A 25,332-nucleotide genomic window follows, 5' to 3' on the forward strand; every position below is an offset into this window, starting at 1 on the left:
TTTGTTTCTAAGGCAGCTGTCACACCTTAGTGGGATAGAGTAGTTCTATATAGACACTTTTCCCTGTAACATTTATGTATCTACAATGTTGAATAAAGCTAATGGAAAGCCCCAGCTTTGATTATTTAATGAAATTTGCTTTTTTACTTGCATCATAGCTCTAGTATTTATTTATTTATCACTTATTGACTCTCAAACTAGAGCGTGCGTGAAAGGGTTGTTTCTAAGGTAACTTCGGATATCCATGTTTGTGACAACTTGAGGGTTACCCCCTCTAGCGCGAGAGTCCCTTTAGTTATCCATTTGGTTTACCAATGGTGGTTGACAAGCTCATGGTTTTGACATCCCATAGTGCTTGATCTAATGAATATTATTTAAAGACCCAAAAAAATCAATTGTAATATGTCCAATATGACCTAGTCTTTGACTAGCTTGGCCAAAGAAACCAAGGTTAATAAAATATATATCCATTTGGGAACTAGTTTCCTTGGTCAAGGATTTCTTGGGTGAAATTTGTCTCTTCAATTTTTTCTTGTGCCTAACTTATACTTTTATTCTCTCATTTTATAAATTATGGTATCAAAGCCCGATAGGCTTATACTCTCTGGTGAGATGGCCTAGGAATTTCCTCGATGGTGAATCAAAGCTAGGTTGACATAGACTCTCTAGAGAGAGTGGCTTGATGCCAAGAAATATGAAAGTGTAGTGTTGTGAGATTTTCTAAGATCAATTTTGTTTCTTCATTATGGTTATAAACTAAAAAATTGAAAGCGTCAAAGGGTTATGGTGACAATATCTATCGATGGTTTCGTGTTTGTACACTACAAGTAAAATACCTTCTAGCAGAGGTTATAATGGAGGTTTTTAGTGTTAAAAAGGTGGCTAAAATTGTAAAAAAAAAAATCTGCTACAACATCCATTTGTGACAGCAGAGATTATAATGAAACTTCATCACAACTGAAAAAATCTAGGTGGTCAGAGGCTTTAGCGGATGTTTGTTTTGTGGTGTGCTTCATGGAACAAGTCACACTGGTGTGTTACATATATAAACGCACAAGGATGCATACATAACTAAAAGCACTAAGGGTTTGAATGCAAAGAACATCGGTGTGTAATATATACTGAATTGGTGCTAATAGATAATAAAAAAATCCCTAGGGAATTCTTGTAAGGAATGAAATTGGGGCACACAAAAAAAATTGTTGTGTCGGTGTGTTTGTTTAAGCTTGCAGTGTCGATGCATATTATTTGTATAAATGCCTCGATGCATTAGTTATATAAATGGTACAGTTCTATTAGATTTCATAATGCACCGAGGCTGGAAATAATATTTTGTAGGACAAAGGTGCTAGTTCTATGACAGCACTGGTGCATTAAGAATTACAATGCATTGGGGTGTTAATTGCAAAAAACACTGGTGCTTGAAGAAATAAATGACCTGGTGTCGTAGTTTTCCAAAAAGGCACGAGTCATGCAAAAGGATGCCTTCATGGTGATTTTATATAACATAACGCACTGATGCATTTTTATGTTATGGACACACCAGCTTTTCGTATGAGATTTTCTCTTTTTTGGAAACATCGACCTGTGACAGTGCAATTATTATAATTTTTTAAATTCATTATTCATCAAAAAATCAACATATATCTTATAATAGTATTCATATAAATTCAAATTTGATTAGTTCATCTGTATATGATGTTTGGATTAATTTGTTATATTCTTAGATTTCACATCTCTTCATTATAATATTAAACATCCATATATTTAATCAGTGGTGTAACATTTCACAGCAACATTGGATAACACAATAGAATAAATTAAAATGTATTTTATTATATATCAATAAGAGGCTCTTTGTCATAAAAAATGGGATTGTTATTGGTAACCCCTTGTCTTTCAATTGGGACACTATGTCCATTACATTAAACAAAATGTTTGATTTTCATAGATAATTATTTCAAAAAATACAACAGGGTGCATTAATATCAAAATAGATCATCATTCTTTGTTGGAATTGTTGTCAATCCTCGAGCTACTTCCATGACTTGTGTTATTTGGAGGAAATTTTTATTGATTGCATCGATTTTTTTCGTCTTCTTGATCTTGTTCCATCTGCAAACATAAAAATAAAGTATAATGAGTGTATCTACATTGGTGAGAATAATGAAAATTTAAATATTTAATATACATCAATGTAAATTGGATAGAAATGTACCATAGCAAGAAGTGACTCATAAATTGTGCACATGTTTTCAAAACCAAGTCTCATGCCTTGTTGCAATAAGTCTTTGGCTAGCACAATTCCATATTTTGTTTCTTGCATGTTTTAAACCCCATTATAAATCATAGATTTAATATATAGGAATTTTTTGTTCTATTAATTATAAACTCAAAGAAGTAAAACAACATAGATACTTACAAATTCCATAATTAATTTTTGATATGCCAACATTTACTCACAACCCTTATTTAACCCAATGTCAATCAATTCTTCTTATACCTCTTCTTTGTATGGTAGTACCTATTTGAAGACATTCAATGATGGTTGTTGTAAAACAACTTAAAATATACAAAAATGAAATATTGATTTGTTATAAGGAAATATTAAAAACTACTCACAAACTTTGAAATCGGCTCTTGTCTTCCTTGTTGTCTTCTTTTATGTATTGAATGAGTTCCAATTTGTTTTCTTTTCTACAAGAAAATACTTGAAAATTAATATTTAATGCTAAATTATTTTTTTATATGTACAAAGCCAATCATTATTACATACATTTGAAGAACGTTGTTGTTGAGATGGCTCCTCCTATGATGCAATTATGTCCATTTCTTTGACCATCTCCTTGTAGAATTTTTTGACATTCCTATTGGCATGTTTCGCATATCAGCCCGTTGATCATTTTGGATTTTCATAATCTTCTTGAAAATAAAAATAAATATAAAGAGAGAGAGAGTAATAAACTATTTTTATATTGATATATGAAAACTAAATTTAAAAAAAAATCGATATTAATAAATGAATGGCAATTTTTTTTTGTTGTATGTTTTTGCTATTACAAGTCTGACATGCCTCATTGACCATTGCTCTGGAAATGTTTCCTATAGTTTAGATATAATTTGGTTCTTAGAATCATTGGACTAATTTTTGTATTGTAAGTGGAAAATACGTCTATATGTTCATTCCACTAGATCCCTCATACTTTTGTAAAAGGAAATCCCCCTTTCATTAACCTCCAGCACCACTCCAAATGAGATAAGGACCAATTCATCGTCATTTACATGTTCTATATTTCTTTTCTTAGAATGACACTGATCTTTTCCGTCATTGTTTCTCCCTATAGAACATTAAACAAATATGAATTAATAGATTGTTTGAAACATGTTATCTAATATTCTTAAGTATATTATTAATGAAAATTCCAAAAAAAAAATTACTCATATTAAATAGTATTTTTTCATTCACCTGATTCATCCTTCTGAAATTTTCCTATTAGGCTTTTACGCTCTTCTGCACTTAGATTAGAAATAATCTTATCGACCTTCTTCATTTTGTGGCTCTGCATGACACACACCAACCAATACATATTAGTTAAACTTCCATATAGTTCAAACATATTAATTTTTTAAAGAATTTACAGAAAACTTTTCTTCTCTGCTTTTTTTTATGTGTTATCATTGTGTTGATTAGTATTTTTGTTACTTGATACCTTCTCAGACATTTTTTATCAATATACAACCTGTACTATTCAATACAGAAGTCATTAAATAAATTTTACAAATAAATCAAATAGTTTTAAGCCAAAAAAAGATCTGATAACCTGTGTGTTTATCTGAATAAACGCACCAATGTTTTTATCCCATAAAACACATCGGGCATTTAATTGTTTGGCATCGTCAAGGAAAATTAATTTCTTAAAATAATTTTAAATTATGTCAGTGCGGTTTATAACGCTAAATGCACCACAATGATTTAATGGTGCTATTTGGAAAAGGCGCGTCAGTGCGTTATATTACACTAGGGGCAATGATGAACAAACTAGATAGAATAGATGGTGGTATAATATACAGGTGTGTTGTATTACATAGAGTGCATTGGTGCATTATATTACACAGGGTGCGCCATGAAACATATATCCATTTGTTTTTAAATGGACAGGGCTAATAGGGTTTGGATCTAATTCAATAAGTGATTCCCCTACTTTACATGTCAAATGTCCTATATATAGTAAGTACACAAACCAATTAAATATAAAATGCCTAAAATGAAAAACCCTAATTGTGAAGTGGTAGAGGAAGTTAAACCCTAAGGTGAAATTTTGCAGGAAGAAACAAGGGTTTAAGGTAAGTATTGATTTTTTTATTTTATTTTTCTGAATTTTAATTAAATTTAAATAGGAATAGAGATCGTAAAAAAAATTACTAGTAAAATCTATAGTAAATTTTTTATTATACATGGTTTTTAATTTTTTTCTGAATTTTGAATAAATCTAACAAAAATTGTAAAAAAATTTAACAATAAAATTTAAAAATTTTGTTATCCAGTGTTTTGAGTGGATCACCATACCTTTCAAATTTTGATCTTTATATGATTCCAAAATATCTCTCAGTATGTCTCTCTTGTAAATGATCTCTCTTTTAATTAAACCCTAGTAGAAATTGTATAATTTTTTAATAGTAAAAGAGAAAATAAAATTTAAAACTTTTACTATGCAAAGTTTGAGTGAATCACCATACCTTTCAGCTTCTGAGCTTCTGAATAGTTGTGCTACTCCAAAATATTTTGTGTTGCACAATTCTCCCGATATGTCTCTCTTGCAATTCACTCCCTTGAAATTTTTGGTAAAATAATGAAATAGTGAATAATTTTTTACTATTTAAAAGACTATGAAATTATATTTCGAAAAATCAATTGTCATTCATTTTTAATTTTAAGAAAAAGGAAAAAACTCACATTTTTTTAAATTTGTCTGAACATCTGTGCGTTCGATAGTCAAGTGCATCAGTGCAATTATAAGAAACGTGCACTGACATTTCCAGGGTGCCAAATTTTTTCAACACACTCACATGATTAAAAAAAAAAAAAATGAAATCCATAAACTATGCGATTAATTTTTTTAACACGAGTGTGGTTTCTATTTAAAATTATCAATGCTCTAATTGTTAGAAGAGCACCAAGTTGGCTGAATTCATTTTTATTTTCTAAAATATGGAAACAGGTTTGTAGCTGTGCCATTTTTTTAAACCCATTGGTGTGTTTTTGTACAAGAACACTGATATGATAAAATATTGTTTTTTTCAAAATGTCGAAAATTGGTGCGGGTATTATTTGAATGCCCCGGTTCTGGTAGTTTTTAAATGCATCGGTGCACTTTTTTATGATAAGCACACCGGTAGGGTTTAAAATATATGAATTACAGTAGTTCATAGTATACATTATAATAGCACTAAGTTGGTTGAATTCGTTTTTACTTTTTAAAATTCAGAAACAGGGGCATACAAATGTTGTTTTTTTTTAAACGCATTGGTGTGTTTTTGTATAAGAGCACCAATATGATAACATATTTTTTTTCGGAATGCCAAAAACCTGTGCGGGTATTATTAAACACCCCAATGCTAGTTATATTATTCAAACGCATCGGTGCGCTTTGATCTGATAAGTGCACTGGTTTGGTTTAAAAACTATCTAAATTTTATTTTCACATAAAATGGCATATTAATCTCAAATTATCCTTTAGAATGCATCTCCATGAATTACAGTGGTTCATAGTATACATTTTCCGCTTAAAGTCGCGTTATTCTTGAAAAATAGTTTGAAAACTATATTGAAATTCATATTATAGTTATATGGTTCTCGAGATTAATTTTAGTTATGCACATAAAATTTTATTTCTGATTTTTCTCAAATGTAGGGACAAAATCTCAATAATATCAAATGCCCAATTGTTCAATTTCCAGATCGTTCCATATTTCTGATCAAATTCCTTCATTTAGTTCTCCCTTTCCATCTCCAGTAAGTTCATATTTTATTTATATTTCGATTATCTAATTGAATTGAATTTTTTTAATCCATGGCAATGTGAATAAAAATGTATCTAAATTTGTAGGATCCTGATTCAGAATTGAATTCGGATGCATAAATATTCCTCCATTTCAAAAATGTCAGAATCTCTTATTAAGAGCAACATATCGCAAGCAATTGGTAGATGAAAATGGATAGCCACTTCACTCTGCCAATTAGAACATGGCATCTTATAGCCGCAATCCTGGATCAATGATGGTAATAATTGTTTGGTATAATGAAATTTCAACAAACCAATCGCATTGATGTACTTACTAATATCATTGATATTGTACTAATGGCATTCAATATTTTTTGAAATTAGGATTCTAGTGATGATGAGTGACCCACCTACCATCTTTTGGTGCACCCCACTACAACATCAACTCGAGATAAGGTTGCATAAAGAGCAAGACTCGAAGAGGAAGCATACAAAGAATGGTTGAGTCAACCACCTATTCAATTCCCACTAGGTACAGATTCACCAATTAGGAATGACTATAGAAATAGTAGTTATTCATGCCTTATTCGAAAGCCTAAAATTTTCTTCCACTAACCCTCTTTGGACCTGTGGCAAGTCAAAGTCTACTCATCTAGGGACAACGATGTTGTTGTACAACTTAAAGCAAAGTTTGGCATGTTGAATGCATGTTTCTGACAATATTGAGGTAATTCACCTGCATGATCGATCAAGTCCCTTATATTTTGAGAAATGTCACACAATAAACGTCATTAAAAATGGTTGATTTTACGAACGTTAAATATTGACATTGTACAATTATATTCCCCACCAACTGTAGGTTATTCAAAGATAAGTTTCTTTTGAGTGATAATGTCTTGTCGAGTAGTTGCAAAGAGGAAAAGTAGTTGTTGAAAATGTTGGGTGTTGAGTACATATCATATCATGCATGTCTGAATGATTGCATTCTATATAGAGGAGAATATACAGACAAATAGATTTTTCTGGGCATGACGGGTACCATAATTCAAAAAATGGGTAAATCACATGGTCCTCATCATAAGATATTGAGGCACATGCTTATAATCCCAAGGATTCAAAGGCTCTTTCATTGCAAAGAATTAGCTATATTGCAAGGATGGCATGCCTCACACAAAAGTGAGTTAGGAGTTATGTGAATCCCAACAAATTCAATAGCCATGAAGCATATAGAGGATACATGTCCTGAAAAAATCAAGGATAAAGTACAAAGTCTACAACTTAGCATAGCCATGGATGGCATGAACCCATATTCCCTCCAAAGAACCAACTATTTTTTTTTGGCATGTAGTAGTGATCAACAAAAATATCCCCTCATGGTTGTCTGTGAAGAATGAACATCTTATGTTGGTGTTGAAGCTCTGAAAATCGGGTCGACAACAAGGGGGATACCCACCCGGTCTGGACCTTGGTTGGCAGCTCCTTATCCGTTTGGTATAGCGGGTCCGACTGGGGATAATGGGACCAGTTACCAATCTATGGGTGTGTGTGTGTAGAGTTGGATGTTTCTGATCTAATAGTTCCTATCTAAGCTATTCTAATTCAAACTTTAATCTAATCCTATGCTATTGTAATCTAATAAAAATAGCACATCTAATCTATGCTAACCCGGGATGTAACTCTTTTATTATGCGATCTAAAGAGATTTCAAATAACAACTGGTAATAAAGATCATTCAGTGATTATAAGAAAGGAAATCAATTAAGATGAACTATTTCGCATAAAAAGTTAGGCAAAACAGTTGTGAACAACATATCGCATAATAAGTTATTCATACATTAAACATAAATAAATAGCTACCACCGTACAAAAGTGCCAAATGGTAACTCAAGCATTCATGCAATAACATATAAACAACTAAAAACTGTATATCACTTCAACATATAAGCAGAAATGGTCAAGAGATAAAAGTACCATTTATGACTGGTCCTACTCATAAGCTTCAAGCAACAATGATTTATCTCTCCTTGCTCTAACATCTACTAAGAGTATAAGTGCAACATCAGTAGCAGATATCAAATGCAAACATCAACCAATCTTGATCCATTCATTCACCAAAACCTCCTCTGAGGGTGCAAAAGTGCATGTTCTGAGGACAAGTTTTTGATAAATTTCTGGACCCTTCTCTAAATGCATGAGAAGGGTTTAAATACTACTAACTAAATAACTTAATTACACAGATTCAGGATACGGTTTAAATGACCGCCCTTTTTCTAAGCAAAATTATTTCTGAAAATTAAATCTAATATCTAACTATTTCTGCATTTGCTCCTTAATGTTGCGAGCATTCAATATTTGCCTAGGTGGAGTCGGCTGACTGTCTTCCACTTTTGGTTGAGCTAAGAAAACAGAAATGGCAAGCGTTGGCACCATTTTTTCAGCAAAATAGAAGATATACTTGAAAATCATCTCTGGCTATGTGGATTTACTGTGCATGCTCAGTAATAACCCAAATTCCACTTGGTTAACCCTCGAATTGCCTCTGCCTTTGCTTTCTTGTGTTTCCGGGCTTATGAATGACTGAGCAGTTAGGGACTTTTCTTTTTGAGCAATTTTCTCAGCGATGCCGCTAATCGCGCATCAGAAACTGCCTCCGTTCTTTGATCCGGGCCTTTCTGGTGCGTTTTTCGCCTTTAGCGCCTTTTCCTTCACCGTGTATAAGCTTCAAAATTTTGTAAACATGCTGCTTTCCTGAGCTTCTGACTTTGAGCGTTAAATCGTCTGTTGATATCAGCATTGTTCAACTACTCATTCAACCATAGCTCTAACTGACAGATCTGTAATGGATAGCTCAGCAGCGTTCTGGAATTTGCGGCTTTGTTGCATGCGGTATCCGTTTATGAGCGCATTTCTTCTCTGCTTCCGAGCTTTTGGAGCTCTACCCTACTCCCTGCACATTGCTTCATGTTGTTTCTGTTTTTTGTTCCTGCAGTTCACACATAAGGAGAGAGTAATGATAATAAAAATTGACAAGAAAGCTCTGAGCTCTACGAATGTACAAAAACAAGCACCTGACGTGAACTAACTCTTCGAAAAACACAAAACTGTCTTTCATTAACACTTGGTGTACATTCATTAATTTTCATTAAGGCGCATATCCAATTTTTGGTTTATGGACAACTTTTCTTGAATGTTGAGCCAGGGAAAATTTGCGATGGACAATTTTTGCAATTCGTATCGCAGCATCGCATCATCGCATTATCGCATTTTCATCAAGATGTGTTATCGCAGGGTTGCCCGATCACGTTTATCGCAGAATCGCAGATTATTGTATCGCGCGATTGCAAGATCGTCGATCGCAGTATCGCGTTATCGCAAGATTGCAGATTGTTACAATTCGTTAAATGGTTATGTGTTTTTTATGCGATATCGCATATCGGCCATCGGCGATTTTTTAAGATTTTCGAATATGAGCGTTTCTTAATGCATGCGATGCGATGGAATTCACGTCAGACTTCTCGCAGTTTATCATTTTAGTCACAAGGAAATGTCCTATCTTCTTCGCGCGATGTGATGTTTTCTTAAGGAGTATAATACATAAGTCTTAATTGAATTTTTTGAATTTTTTACTAAGGGTCCCCACTTACCTAGTGTTATTGCTAATACTAAATAAGGGGGGGGTTGTTGGTGGCCACAACAATTGGCGATTCACTTGGGAGAACCAGTTATCTCTGTTTTTCTATTGAATTTTTCAAACTTCCAAAACAGAAATTTTTTCAGAAAATTAAACTTTGTTATGGAAAGATAGAGTACATTATGCTTTAAACTGTCAATGATATTTTGTTTCAACCTTTTTCTATTCTAATTATTTGCTTCCTCAGGCTATTCCTTGTATTTACATCAGCCATTACTTGGTCTTGTAAAGATAAAATAAAGTCTCCTCTATATACTAGTTTTAAATATGCTCATTTGTCGTAGGTAGAGCCTCTGCTGCCAGCAGGCGTTTATAGCCTCGACAGGGTTACCTGTTACCCAGCAATGATCCTGTATCCATACTTAAGGTGACCTACAACTTTCAAAGAAAAATCCAATTTCACACTTATTGCTTTGATTTTCTTTTTATTCTTAAAGAACAATGTCTTGGTTTGGTAGCCAAATTATGACACAGTCATTCACTTGATTTATAACTTTGTTGAACAAGCTGGCTCGTGATGAGACCCCTTGTCTTTTGATTGCAACAATCTTGAGTCATTTCCCTATTGTGGTAGATAGTATTGGCAAAGTCAACAAGTTATAATATCTGTGATCATGATAAGCCGGCTCGTGATGAGACCTCTTATTCTTCAAGATATAGTGTATCATTGGATTATCCCTCTGAAAGCTGTGATTTTCCTTAGCAGGGAGGAAGTCATTGTTTCCTTAAGATAGCTCTGGACGACAATAATAAAGTTTTGGAAACAGATGTTCTACAGAGAATCTTCATTTTGTTATTGATACCTTTCATTGTGCTGATATAAAACAATTTCTTCACTAAAGGTTGCTTTCATCAAATTTTTTGAAGTTGAAACTAGTATCATATCTAGGCTAAAGTTTTTAACTGTATCTGTCAATAATAAAGATCAATTTTCCAAAAGATTTGCTATTTATACAAGCGAAAAGCTCAAATTTTGAAAGAGAATTGGTGTCTTTTTCGTAAATACCTAATGTAACCACTCACAACTTGTTTTATTATGAAAAGAAAAATTATTCTACAAAAATAGAAGAATAATCTTCTATGGAAAATATTTCTTGAGAATTTGTCCATTAACAGGCAAAGGATCCCTTTTACCTGCTAAATCCTGTAACACAAATGTTGATGGACCTATGACTTCAACAATCTGAAAAGGACCAAGCCACATCCTTTGAAATTTTGTATGTTTGCCCTTTTCTTCATGAGCCCTATCCCATTTTAAAACTAAATCTCCCATCTGAAAATCTTTTTTGGTCATTATGTTTGAATCAAAAGAGGATTTCACTAGCGCTTGATGATGAGCATGCATTTTCTTAGCTTGTTCTCGTTGTTCTTCTAATTTAATTATTTCCATTTGTCTCAGCTGTAAGGAGGAAGTGGGTACTTCATCAATGTATTGTACTAAAGACAAAGAGGGAATGGCTAAGTGAGTCGGAAGAACCACTTCTTTCCCATAAACTAAATTAAAGGGAGAAGTGCCGATTGAAGCTTTTTGCGTTATTCTATCTTCCCATAAAGCATATACCAAAGCTTTGTGCCAATTCTTTTGATTCTGGTCAACCGTTCTTTTAATAATCCTGATTAGGTTTTTATTTGTTGACTCAGCTAACCCATTACCTTGCGAATAGTAATTGGCCAAATATTTAAGTTTGAATCCTCTTTTAAGTGCAAATTCAGTCATTGCATTTCCAGAAAAGTATGATGCATTATCAAACATTAAAGTGGATGGTAATCCAAACCTAGTGATTATAAATTGATCTATGAACTCAATAATATTTTCAAAATTAGTTGTCTTGAGCGGAACTGCTTCTACCCATTTAGTAAAATAATCTGTTGTCGTGAGGATGTATCTATGCTTTTTAAAAGAGTGAGGAACGATCTCACCTATTATGTCCAAGCCCCACTGACTGAAAGGTTGCTCGATGTTTACCGGCTGTAGTGGCAGGGATGGCTTCTTCTGTCTTCCAGTAGTAGTTTGGCAGACTTGACATCTTCTCACGTAACTGTGCGAGTCTTTAAACAGCGTGGGCCAGTAATATCCTACGCGTAAGATCTTATGTGCAGTAGTATCTCCAGCATAGTGTCCGCCTGCTGGCCCATCGTGGAGTTCCTGCAAAACTTTTTCAGCTTCTGTTTTTTCAAGACACCTAAGAAGAACAGAATCATAATTTTTTCTAAAAAGAATATCATTTATGAGCTGATATTGTTTAGCTTTCAATCTGAGAGCTCTTTTCTTAGTATGATCAAGGTGTGAAGGAGCATACCCATTCTTAAGATAATAAATGATATCAGCATATAATGATTCTGCATCGTTTAGGCTTACCTCACACATTTGTACCTCTTTAGATGGAATTTCAGAAATTTGCGATGCTCCGGCTAGCATTTTGCAGAAGCCTTGACCTCTTACAATGTTTGTTGGTTTGATATCAAGGTCATATTCCTGTAAGGCAGTAACCCAATTTTCCCTTTTCTCACCCACATCCTTCTGTACTAGAAGATTCCTTACTGCTGGAAACGGTACTATGATCTTAGTATGGGTTTTAAGTAAGAAAGGTCTGAAGTATTTGACCGCTTTGAAAACAGCATAAGCCTGTTTCTCCACGTCTGAATAATTGAGTTCAGCACCTTGTAAATTTGAACTAAAAAACGCAATTGGAGCTTCCGCTTTTTCTTGATTCGCTTGAGTTAGAATTGCAGCATATGATTTATCTGAGGCAAATGTGTATAAAATGAAAGATTCTGAAAAATTCGGGGTTGCTAAAGATGCAGCATTAATAATAGCTTGCTTGATCAGGTTGAATGCTTCATGTTCATCTTGAGCCCATTTAAAATTTGAATTCTTTTTAATCATGGTTTGCAAAGGAGACACGATTCGCGAAAAATCCGGGACGAATCTCTTTACAAAATTGATTTGACCAAGGAAAGATTGCATGGATTTTTTGTTTATGAGGTAGGGATATTTCAGAAATTTCTTTGATTCTGTCGGGATCAATGTGAATACCGGATTTTGACACTATGAATCCTAGAAGTTTCCCTTTACTTAGCGCGAAAAAAGATTTCTTTGGGTTAAGTGAAATTCCATACCTTAAACATCGTTGAAAGATTTGTTTCAGGTCTTTGAGATGGTCGCTTTGCTTCTTGGAGTACACTGTTATATCATCCAAATAAATTACTACAAATTTATTGACTAAACCTTTGAATGCGATGTCCATGGCTCTCTGGAATGTGGCACCAGCATTAATCAAACCAAATGGCATCTTCTGATATGCATATGTGCCCCATTTAGTTCTGAATGTGGTTTTCAACTGATCATCAGGATGTACCAACACTTGATTGTATCCTGAAAATCCATCCAAGAAAGACATTAGTTCTGAGCCCGCCACTGCCTGCAGTATCTGCTCCATAGGTGGAAGAGGAAAATTGTCTTTTTGACAGGCTTTGTTAAGGTTCTGAAAGTCAATGCAAATCCTAATATCTTTGTTTTTCTTTCTAACGGGTACCATATTGGAGACCCATTTGGAATGTCTGACGGGAAAGATTATCCTGGCTTTCAGTAACTTATTGAGCTCAGTTTTTATCTGATTTTCTAAATTGGGGTGGATCTTTCTCAGCTTTTGTTGGACAGGTTTTTCGTTATCAATCATAGGAATAGTATGCTGGATGATAGAAGTGTCGTATGTTTTCAGCTCATCATAATTCCAGGCAAAAACATTTTTATATTGTCTCAAAAGACGAATATACGCTAGTTTCTCTTCAGGGGCTAGGCCGAGGCCTAGATTAATGTTTTGTGGTTTAGCATCGGTCCCTAGGTTTACTAATTCGTAGTTCAAGGTTGAACTGTAGAGTTTTGAATTGGTAGACCTCTTAAACCGATCTTTCAAATCGTATAGCATTATTAGTGCTATTTTGTTGCAATTGTCGATCGTGCTAGTCTTCGTCAATTATTTGATTGGAGTAGGATCCTTCAGACGTGAGGAAATTTATGATATCAGGATCGTCATTGAATACTCTCCAATTTGTGATGTTGTCAGGAATGGATGGTCTAAAGATTAATTCTATTGAGAATCTATCTAGACTAAAATCTTCGGAGGGAATAAGCTTAGAAGCTACGTTAGCCAAAAGGTCTGCACTTGCATTTTGGAGTTTAGGGATTGAAGAAATATTAAACGCTATGAAATGCTTAGTCAGATCTTGTACTAAAGACTGATAGTGTTTTGAATGACCTGATAACCAATGTATAGTGTTACGTACCTGTTTAACCACAATCTCAGAGTCTCCAAAAAATTGAAGATACTTGACATCTAACCTGATTGCTTTGTACAGGCCTTGAACCAAAGCCTCATATTCTGATGTACTGTTTTTGCAATCGAATTCGAGTCTGCATGTGAGCATGATTTTATCTCCTTCTGGACTAATCAGAATGCATCCTGCTCCTGCTCCTTCGTTAGATCTAGATCCATCAAAAAATAATTTCCAAAACAAAGATTTATTTACAGGTTTATCTAAAAAATTAATACATTTCGAACTATCAGTTCGAGAAAAAATTTCGACTTGGGACAAAACAGAATTTTCTAAATAGGGTGACGCATGAGCATTGAAATTGCTAAGGAAAGAATCTACCGAGTAATTGCCAATGATACTGTTGTTATATGCTACCAGTTCATTTTCTCCCTCTAACTCCATTACTATGTACTTCTGGTGTAGCTCTCATTCAACTTTTATTTGATTCGGTTTACCGTTGTAGGGCAGCCACATGTGCGACCAATCGGTTGCAAAGTATCCATGGAGTTTCTCTGACCAATCCCTGCTAAGAATTAAGCCATAGAATTCTGGGATATCAGCAACTAGAATGTTAATAACCTGACATACCTTCGGGTTGGATGACAATCTTATGGTTACTTGATTTAGTTCGCCAATCACTTCGACTTGAGATCGATCTAGCTGAACTATGTGCACTGCGGATTTCTGTGGTTGAACATTTAATTTGGCACATATAGATTTTGGTAAAATATTTGATGAAGCACCGGAATCTACCAAACAATTGTGCACATTTTTGTTGAAGATTTCATAAGGAGAAACGGGGGAGTGTGAGATCTTGATCTTCCTCCAATCAAGGCGATGTCATTTGGATCAATTTTATTGATCGCATTAGTTGGAGGTCTTCCCATGTCGTGGGAAGCTTGAGAAAGTACAGCGGCAGGCAAAGGTGCAACTAGCACAACATGTAATTCTTTCATCATTATCTTCTGTTGATGTTTCAACTTGCTCAGTTCGTAAAGGGTGATATTAGCCCTAGTCTTCTTCATGTCATCAATAATATTGTACTCCATTTCATCCGACACTATCAGTGTTTTTGATGGAGTCGTTTCATCTGCTTGGACTGGGCTAGTTTGAGTCGCTTTGGTTGTCGTTTTCTTTGTTGCGACTTTATCCTTTGTTGCAGAGCTTGCGCTCTTTGGCTTAGGGGTAGTTAGGGGAGGATCAAGCTGATTTTTGCTTCGTGTGCTAACTGGAAATACTTCTTGATCTTCTTCTTGTGGGAGGATGAAATCCCACATTCCTTGTAATTCCAAAACTTCTTCGTCATCGGTTTGCCCTGCAGTGGCAATTTCTTCTTCCTCTTCCTCGGATTCAGCATTTGAAATGGCATTGGGTGGCTTTGCATCCGTTGAAGGACCTCTTTTAAAAGCTCTGTAGGGCTTTTTCGAAGAAGTTTTTGCTACTTGATTTTTTATGTCGACCATCTCATTGGACATGGTCTTTAGAACTTTCTGCAATCCTTCCAAATCAAAAGGATCTTTTGCTTGTTTCTTCTTGGAGTCTTCCTTGAAGGTGACTTTTTTGGACTTACGTTCCTCTATCGCGGATCTCTTTTCCAGGGCTATTACGCGTTTCTCTACTGCTATCACCTCTTTCATGTTATCGGCTAAGGTTATTTTGTTTGCCCTGTCCACGAAGATGGCTATGTTCGATGGCAGAGCGGTAATATACCATTCACATCGTACTTCTTCGCTGGGTTGGGAAGCAGTAGGAATTTTGTTGAAAATTTTGTTGAACCGTAAATTGAAATCCTTGATAGGTTCTTTGGCTTCGGCTTTAAGATTGGATAGGTCATTGATTAACGTTGTCGTTGATCTGTCATCACCAAACTTGGTTAGGAATTGGTCCTGGAATATTTCCCAACTTGTGATGGATCCGGAGGGTAATGAAAAGTACCATGACCCGGCTGTCCCTTGCAGCGTATAGGGAAAAAGCCGAACAACAACATCTTCATTAGTAACTCCATTGAGATTAATGGAAAACATGAAGTTGTTTATGTGCTCTTCTGCTAGCATGCCTGCCTCGGGATTGAATTTAGGCAGCCATTTCTCAGGATGGGCTGATTTGACTCAAGGGTGCAGGCATTAAGACTGCCCCAGGGTTGTTCCATGGAGACTGGGCCATTGTTGAACTTCTAACAGAGGAAAGTGAAGAAGATGATCCCTGTGGCTGGGAGGATGAGGATACTATGATCGTAGATGATTGAAGAGGGGTTGTGGGGATTCCAGTGGATGGGTGGATGATGATTTAGAGTGGAGGTGTGGATGGTTGACTTCGAGGTGAAGTAGTTGAGATGGATGATGCAGACGAAAGAGTCTCACTGTCAGATTCTTGCGGTGATTTCCTCGCTCTTTTCCTGGTGGGAAGAGGTAATTCGGTTGGTTGAATGCCAAACGTTTCACTCTTTAGCCTAGTCAGGGGATGAGCAGGGTTGTACTGTGAAGTCACGCTGCCTTGAGATTTATCAGACCTCTTAGGGGAGATGGAAAATCGTTGAAGTTTGTGAATCAGGGATTCGACTTCAGGAGGTTCAGGGGTAGATTGGTCTGAAATATTAGGGTGCGTAGCAGCGGTTGATACTCGAGCGACTTCTGATTCTGGATTTAAATGTAATGGGGAAATTGGGGGAGATGATGAGGGCGATTTACTCTCAGAATGGTATTCAGATTTGGATTTACTTGCCATTCATAGTTCAAGCCCTCCTTCTAGCGCCAAATATGTTGAAGCCCCGAAAATCGGGTCGACAACAAGGGGGGTACCCGCCCGGTCTGGACCTTGGTTGGCAGCGCCTTATCTGTTTGGTATAGTGGGTCTGACTGGGGATAATGGGACCAGTTTCCCAATCTATGGGTGTGTGTGTGTAGAGTTGGATGTTGGTGATCTAACAGCTCCTATCTAAGCTATTCTAATTCAAACTTTAATCTAATCCTATGCTATTGTAATCTAATAAAAACAGCACATCTAATCTATGCTAACCCGGGATGTAACTCTTTTATTATGCGATCTAAAGAGATTTCAAATAACAACTGGTAATAAAGATCATTCAGTGATTATAAGAAAGGAAATCAATTAAGATGAACTATTTCGCATAAAAAGTTAGGCAAAACAGTTGTGAACAGCATATCGCATAATAAGCTATTCATACATTAAACATAAATAAATAGCTACCACCGTACAAAAGTGCCAAATGGTAACTCAAGCATTCATGCAATAACATATAAACAACTAAAAACTGTATATCACTTTAACATATAAGCAGAAATGGTCAAGAGATAAAAGTACCATTTATGACTGGTCCTACTCATAAGCTTCAAGCAACAATGATTTATCTCTCCTTGCTCTAACATCTACTAAGAGTACAGAAGTGCAACATCAGTAGCAGATATCAAATGCAAACATCAACAAATCTTGATCCATTCATTCACCAAAACCTCCTCTGAGGGTGCAAAAGTGCATGTTCTGAGGACAAGTTTTTGATAAATTTCTGGACCCTTCTCTAAATACATGAGAAGGGTTTAAATACTACTAACTAAATAACTTAATTACACAGATTCAGGATACAGTTTAAATGACCGCCCTTTTTCTAAGCAAAATTATTTCTAAAAATTAAATCTAATATCTAACTATTTCTGCATTTGCTCCTTAATGTTGCGAGCATTCAATATTTGCCTGGGTGGAGTCGGCTGATTGTCTTTCGCTTTTGGTTGAGCTAAGAAAACAGAAATGACAAGCGCTGGCACCATTTTTTCAGAAAAATAGAAGATATACTTGAGAATCATCTTTGGCTATGTGTATTTACTGTGCATGCTCAGTAATAACCCAAATTCCACTTGGTTAACCCTCGAATTGCCTCTGCCTTTTCTTTCTTGCGTTTCCGGGCTTATGAATGACTGAGCAGTTAGGGACTTTGCTTTTTGAGCAATTTTCTCAGCGATGCGTGATTAGCGCTAGGCACTAATCGCACATCAGAAACTGCCTCCGTTCTTTGATCCGAGCCTTTCTGGTGCATTTTTCGCCTTTAGCGCCTTTTCCTTCACCGTGTATAAGCTTCAAAATTTTGTAAACATGCTACTTTCGTGAGCTTCTGACTTTGAGCGTTAAATCGTCTGTTGATATCAGCATTGTTCAACTACTCATTCAACCATAGCTCTGACTAACAGATCTGTAATGGATAGCTCAGCAGCGTTCTGGAATTTGCGGCTTTGTTGCATGCGGTATCCATTTATGAGGGAATTTCTTCTCTGCTTCCGAGCTTTTGGAGCTTTACCCTGCTCCCTACACATTGCTTCATGTTGTTTCTGCCTTTTGTTCCTGCAGTTCACACATAAGGAGAGAGTAATGATAATAAAAATTGACAAGAAAGCTCTGAGCTCTACGAATGTACAAAAACATGCCACCTGACGTGAACTAACTCTTCGAAAAACACAAAACTGTCTTTCATTAACACTTGGCGTACATTCATTAATTTTCATTAAGGCGCGTATCCAATTTTTGGTTTATGGACAGCTTTTCTTGAATGTTGAGCCGGGGAAAATTTGCGATGGACAATTTCTGCGATTCGTATCGCAGCATCGCATCATCGCGTTATCGCATTATCGCATTTTCATCAAGATGTGTTATCGCAGGGTTGCCCGATCACGTTTATCGCAGAATCGCAGATTGTTGTATCGCGCGATCACAAGATCGCCGATCGCAGTATCGCGTTATCACAAGATCGCAGATTGTTACAATTCGTTAAATGGTTATTTGTTTTTTATGCGATATCGCATATCGGCCATCGGCGATTTTTTAAGGTTTTCGAATATGAGCATTTCTTAATGCATGTGATGCAATGGAATTTGCGTCGCACTTCTCGCAGTTTATCATTTTAGTCACAAGGAAATGTCCTATCTTCTTCGCGCGATGCGATGTTTTCTTAAGGAGTATAATACATAAGTCTTAATTGAATTTTTTGAATTTTTTACTAAGGGTCCCCACTTACCTAGTGTTATTGCTAATACTAAATAAGGAGGGGGGTTGTTGGTGGCCACAATAGTTGGCTCTCACAATCCCTGGTAGAAGACAAGTGAAGAATATGAATGTCTACTTACAACCATTGGTAGATGAATTCAAGGAATTATGGGAATGGATACATGTATATGATGTATCAAGACCCATCACGCGAGAGAGGAGTTTTACATTGTATTGCATGTGTTCTTACACGATACATGATTATCCAGGCTTAGGAGTTTTCTCTGGTAAATTACATTTTTATTGATTTGTTTATATACGTAACAATATTGTTTCGCATATATTTGATTTAATTCACTGCAATTTTTCTTATATTCATGGTCACTAATATGTTGGCCTGTATACAATAATTTCACAAGTCTTGTAAAAAATGGGCATCATGGATGTAAATGTTGTGGACCTTCTCTGAAGGATAGGTGGTCTGACCACCTATGAAATCCAGTGTATGACTTCTCCAGGGTATTCATCCCAGAAGAACACCCTTACAGAAAAGCAATATCCACTTTCAATGGTAAACCAGAGAGAACCCAAAGGCCTGCAATAATGAAACTAGTTGAATGGCTTAGAGCATATGAGAGAGAGAAGGAGGAGTTTCCAGAAATTTTCGATTCAAATGGGGAGCCTATGTTCAATGATCTAGAATTATTTGACACCTATGTTGAGAAATTTCCCATTGGGATGAAAAGGAAAATTGTCTTTTATGAGCTCCCATATTGGGAGCATCTTAAGGTTTCCTACTTACTAGATCCCATGCATATATTTAAAAATGTTTCATCTTCTTTATGGAGGCACATATCATCGAAAAAAAGTGACACATTGGTTTTTAGGAGAGATCTCATTTCTTTAAAAGCTAAAATGAAATTGTTGGAAAAGACAAGAAACTTGAGGAGAGGTTGTCCCCTCTTGGTCTTTCAAAGAAGGTGATGTCCCATGGATTTTAAAGAAATATGATCTTTCTTTGAAAAGGAAGTTATAATGAGTGTGAGGGTGCCTTCTTTATATGGGTCTTCACTACAGTGCTACTTCACTATGGAAGACCGTTTATTGGGGTTGGAATCGCATGACCAATTGAACCTTCCAAGAGTACATATGTCAAAAACATGATTTTATTATTTTTTTATTTTTTTGTAATGGGATATTTTATAATTAATTTTTGTATAATGTACTATTTACTTTGCAGTGTCATTATCCTTTTATCGTGTATGGGTGTGTGAACCATGACTTCCCCCAAGACCTGTAATGTGCCATATCTAAATTATCTGCATTTGTATATTGGATTACATCAAAGCATATTCATATGGATAGCATTCCATGGTGGTGTCAAGAGATAGCTGAGATTGTTTGTATGTTTGAGAAGGAACTGTCGATGAGTTTCATGGACTTGCAGGCTCATCTTCTAATTCACCCATTATATGATGTTGAATTAGTTGGGGTGGTTTTTTTTCGTTATATGTTCTTCTTAGAGAGGTACATGAAGAAATTAAAAGGTTTTGTTAGACAAAGGGAAAAACTCAAGGGGTCTATGGCAGAGGGGTATATATCATATGATTCTTTCTATTATGATAGTAAGTACATCAAGCAGATTGAAAACACACCAGGTGTGGCAATTTGGGATGACGAAAGGGATGAAGACAAAAGAGAAGGGGAGCTTCTCAAACTGAATGGAAAGGCGCATGATAAAGAAGAAGTGTAGGCTTATCATTTGTCAAATTATTACACAATAACTATTCACATTTTACTTCATATTAATGCATATTTTGATCTCATACGTACTATATATGTTGGTTTGATTTCATCAATAAATTCAGAAATTGAAGCCATCAACAAATTCATTCTTTACAATATGGAAGCAACACAATCGTGGGTTGCATGTATGAACAAAAGAGGAGGAAATGGGATATTGACAGGAAATAATTCAAACTATTGAATGGTAGAAGTGTACCTTATCCTGATCATTTAAAAGAAAATATGCCAATGACATGCCTTAACAGTTGGGTTGTTGATCAAGTCAGAGAGAAATATGGTGTATCTGGTTGTTACCTGCATGTTGAAGAGGATGTGCTAAACATAGGGATTGAGTGTAGAAATTCAATAATTATAATCTCCTTCTATACGATTTTAACTATTGGACTCATGATTGTTGTTACACCAAAACCTGCAGGTGTTAGTAAACGGACGCTTCGCCAGAGTTAAATGGATCCACGAGAGGCGGTCAAGCACACGTCACGAAACACATGAGGAGCATTGGTTTATCTAATTTCCAACAATCTCCCCCCCAATGCGAGCCAGGTATGATTTGAACTTGAGACCTTTGTCTCTAATACCACTTATTGGAATCACAATTGTATTTACACCAAAACCTACATGTGTTCGTAAACAGACGCATTGCCAGAGTTAATGGATCCATGAGAGGCGGTCAAGCACATGTCACTAAACACATGGAGAGCGTTGGTTTATCCAATGTCCAACATTAATTTCATACTACACCTTTGAATTTTAACATTTGTTGGAAATATATTCACTACTGGGGGGGGACTGAATCAATAGTGATGGCCTTTATCAACAATTTCTCCAAATATAAAACTTTTTCCTCAAAGTCTATTATCCATGCACATTCACAAGATTATCTCATCAAAACATATTAGCAACAATAAAATGAAATCATAACAACATGATAAATCACCATGATAAACACAAGCATACACACACAAGAACACAAGTATTTCTGGTGGAAACCCTTTCGGAAGAAAACCACATTGTTGTTGCTGCGCTGCTGAAATCTTCTATTAATCTGCTGAAAAAAATTACATGGATTATCTTACAAACATAATCTGGAAGACTTGGCTTCCTTTACAAAATGTTGGCATCTATCAATTCGAAAATATGTTTCTCTCACGGATCTACGGACTACCATCTATTGGAATCTCCCACGACCAACGATCCTCACCTAACCACCATTGGACTATCCAACTCCTATTAGATGGAGAAAACTATTCCTACTATGAATCGCTAAAACATTGTCTCTATCGAAGCCTCCACACCTTCACTTCCTCCATGTGAACCATGTCACAATATTTCATACTGGGTTCTCAATTCACTCAGCATGAACAACCCAACAGCTCTATCATTCTGCACATCAATTCTGAATCAATCATTTTCCTGAAGAAGGATTTTTTCTTCTCTTCTACTCACCATAATCCCAACACACTACACTCAATTATTCTCCATTGTGCAGCCCATTCACCACTAAATTCTGCATACACACCTCTGAAATATCTCTGCAATACAATGTGAGTAGTTGCAACAATCTCTACTCACTCACAATTCCCTCATAATGACATAGTCTCATACTCTCACCACATCCAACAAAATGAACTCAAAGCCTTCTTTTATTTAACATTTTCTGAGATGATTAACTTAGTAAATGAAACAAGTTATGGAATACTCAACAAATTTGTTCACATGCTTCAAATTTGGGTCAGGAAGGCTTATTTAACAAATCAATCACTAACTCCACTAGTCCTTTGATATATTCAACCTTGATCATCTTTTAGAGGACCCACAAAATTTTTCCAACCATACACTAAAAATTTTCGATCAATAACATCGCCACAACACCAAAATTGGCTGAGAAACGCGAGGAATGCAGAGAAAAACTCATGAAACAGCCTAGTCGCACCCTTACCATTGTCCTCTGAGCGACTAGAGTTATAACCGCTCCCTTGAGCTTGAACTGCAAGCGAATGGAGCCTGAAACCACTCCCATAGGCCTTTGTGCATGTGACTAGGGCTAAGGAGACTCAAAATCATGATTCCTCGGCTCAGAACTTGCCTCAAATTATTCCAAAGCTTGACAAGCCTTTGTAGGACCTTTGGAAGTCTTTAACACTTCTGCAACACTTCACCAAGTCATTGCAAAAACTCCATCATCATCCCAACTCAAACTAGGTTGACTATGTTGAAGAAAGTGTAACTAGGTTTGGTCTTCATAATGACATGATCTTTGTATTTGATGTAATAAAAGGAAAAAAATATCTTTGTAATCTTGCTACATGGGTTTCATGAGCAAGAAGTGTAACTAGGTCAAAGACTTCTTCTTGATTTCTTTAGGATTTTTTTTATATGTCAAAGAGTCATGTCATGAATGGAGAAGCTCTTTAAGAGCCTATGTAAAATGTATTGGTGTCAAACAAACCCTCCAAGATCAAGAAGAATCCTCTAATAGCAAGCTCACCAAAATTTGTAAGAAAAACAACATAGGAATGTAACGTCAGCTCCAAAATGAATTAAATAAATAAATATATGATATGTCGGCTTGAAGAAAGGGTCACGTCAGTTCGAAAGTTCATGTCGGCTTGCATATATGGGATGACCACTATAAATACCCATGAAGGGTCAATGAAAAACATACAAGAAAATTTTAGAAGGCTCTGAAATTTCGTGTGGAGGAGCAGAGCCGCAGTTAGGGCTTGACTGCACCTCGTTTGGGGTTTAGGTACAGTCTTGACCTCGGCCTAATGAAGTAGGATAGAACCCAAAATCTTAGCCGCAGTCATGAAGAGGGGTCGCAGACATAGCTGCAGTCATGAAGAGATAGCTGCAGTCATGAAGAGGGAGCTGCAGTTATAAAGAGAAGAGTCGCAGTAGGTTTTGACTACACCTAGTTTGGGTTTTAGGTGCAATCACAACCTTGATGCATGGAGCAATGAATTATGTCATCACAGTAAACTGCGGTCTCGGCATACCTATGATCTAAAAGTATCTTCACATGGAGAATGGCAGCAAAGAATGTTTATAGTCTGGACATGTCACTATCTCATCTCAGCATTTTTTATTAGTATTTGGATCTGCATAGACACATCAAAATAGCACAACTAATGACTTTGGCATACCTGTAAGGATCACGATTAGAAAAAGGAGATCTCAGAAAATGAAACTATGTTGATGGATCTCACACAGCAGTCCTAGTATAGAGATCTCAGTGATATCCTTATGACAGTGACTTAGAGTATAATGCAGTGATAAAAGAAACAGTGATCACCACTGTGAGGAGTGTCAAACTCATCAAAGGCAAGAGACAAGGATCATAATCTTACAATGCAGTAAGGTGCAATTATGATCTCAAGGTACAGAAATCATCTTAGCCTCAAGGAACAGTCATGGTGTATAATGCTCTCATCAACCTTGCAGTAGTGACAAAGCTCTTGAAGATACAATAGTGATCTCAGAGGTGCAGCAAGATGATGATCTTAGCAGTGTTCAAGAAAGTGGATTGATGTATTGGTCTTGGAGAGGGAGAGTTTGTCGAGGGTCATGGTCTTGGTATTCGTTAATGGAATCTCTATAAGAAGAATTTTACGCATGGATTTTCCTCTCCAAGAGGGAGAGGTTTTGGCCCTGGCAGATAGCCAACTATTTGCATTCTTATATCCTTTGTTTGATAGCAGGTTGACGAAATTAACTTACACATGCTAATAATGAAGTAAACAATCAAGATAAGATAAAATTTCATTAACACTTCACAAATTGTTATCATGTAACGAAGAATCAAGTTAATGTCTGCATGCCCTACATTCTTCAACAAACTAGGATGCCAACCATCAACCATACTAAGCAATTGAGCCATCAAACTTCTTTGCAACATCCCTACCATCAGTATGCAGCTCCAATACCTGTCAGATATCCTCCAGCACCTGCACAACCATCTGAAGCATCCACAAAACACATGTAGATCCTCTCCAAGCCCAATGTATAACATATCAACATGGGAGACCCAATTCGAGACATCGATACCTAGTCAACAAGGCTCCTCAACTCTAAACTATGTAGCATCCATCAACATATGTATGCAGTAACATGATCAAGAAGACCATCACCATGGAAGGCATCCAAGCTAATGCAACATGCCATCATATCATCATCATCATGAGAGGGCCTCCAAACTAGTGCAACATACCAACATACCATCATCCAATTCATCATGGCATAGGACCATCTACACCTTAAGCTAGTCTAGGCTAGTAGACATGCCAAGGACCATCTACACATCATCCATAATCACCTCAATCATCAAACACCTCAACCATCTGCAACCCAAGAAACTAGGTTGACATCAATGACAATCAACCACACATCTGCAACACTACAACACACATCAATGCCAACAATATCCCCCTTTGGCATTGATGTCAACCCCTGCTGAAACGAGAATTTGATCCAACATCATCACATTCTCCCCCTTTTACAATAATAGCAAAGGGCTAAACATGTCAA

The sequence above is a fragment of the Pinus tabuliformis genome, chromosome 6 (genome assembly GCF_031772625.1).
Source record: "Pinus tabuliformis cultivar Carrire ecotype Pingquan chromosome 6, CPIR1, whole genome shotgun sequence".
In the NCBI taxonomy this organism is placed as follows: Eukaryota; Viridiplantae; Streptophyta; class Pinopsida; order Pinales; family Pinaceae; genus Pinus; species Pinus tabuliformis.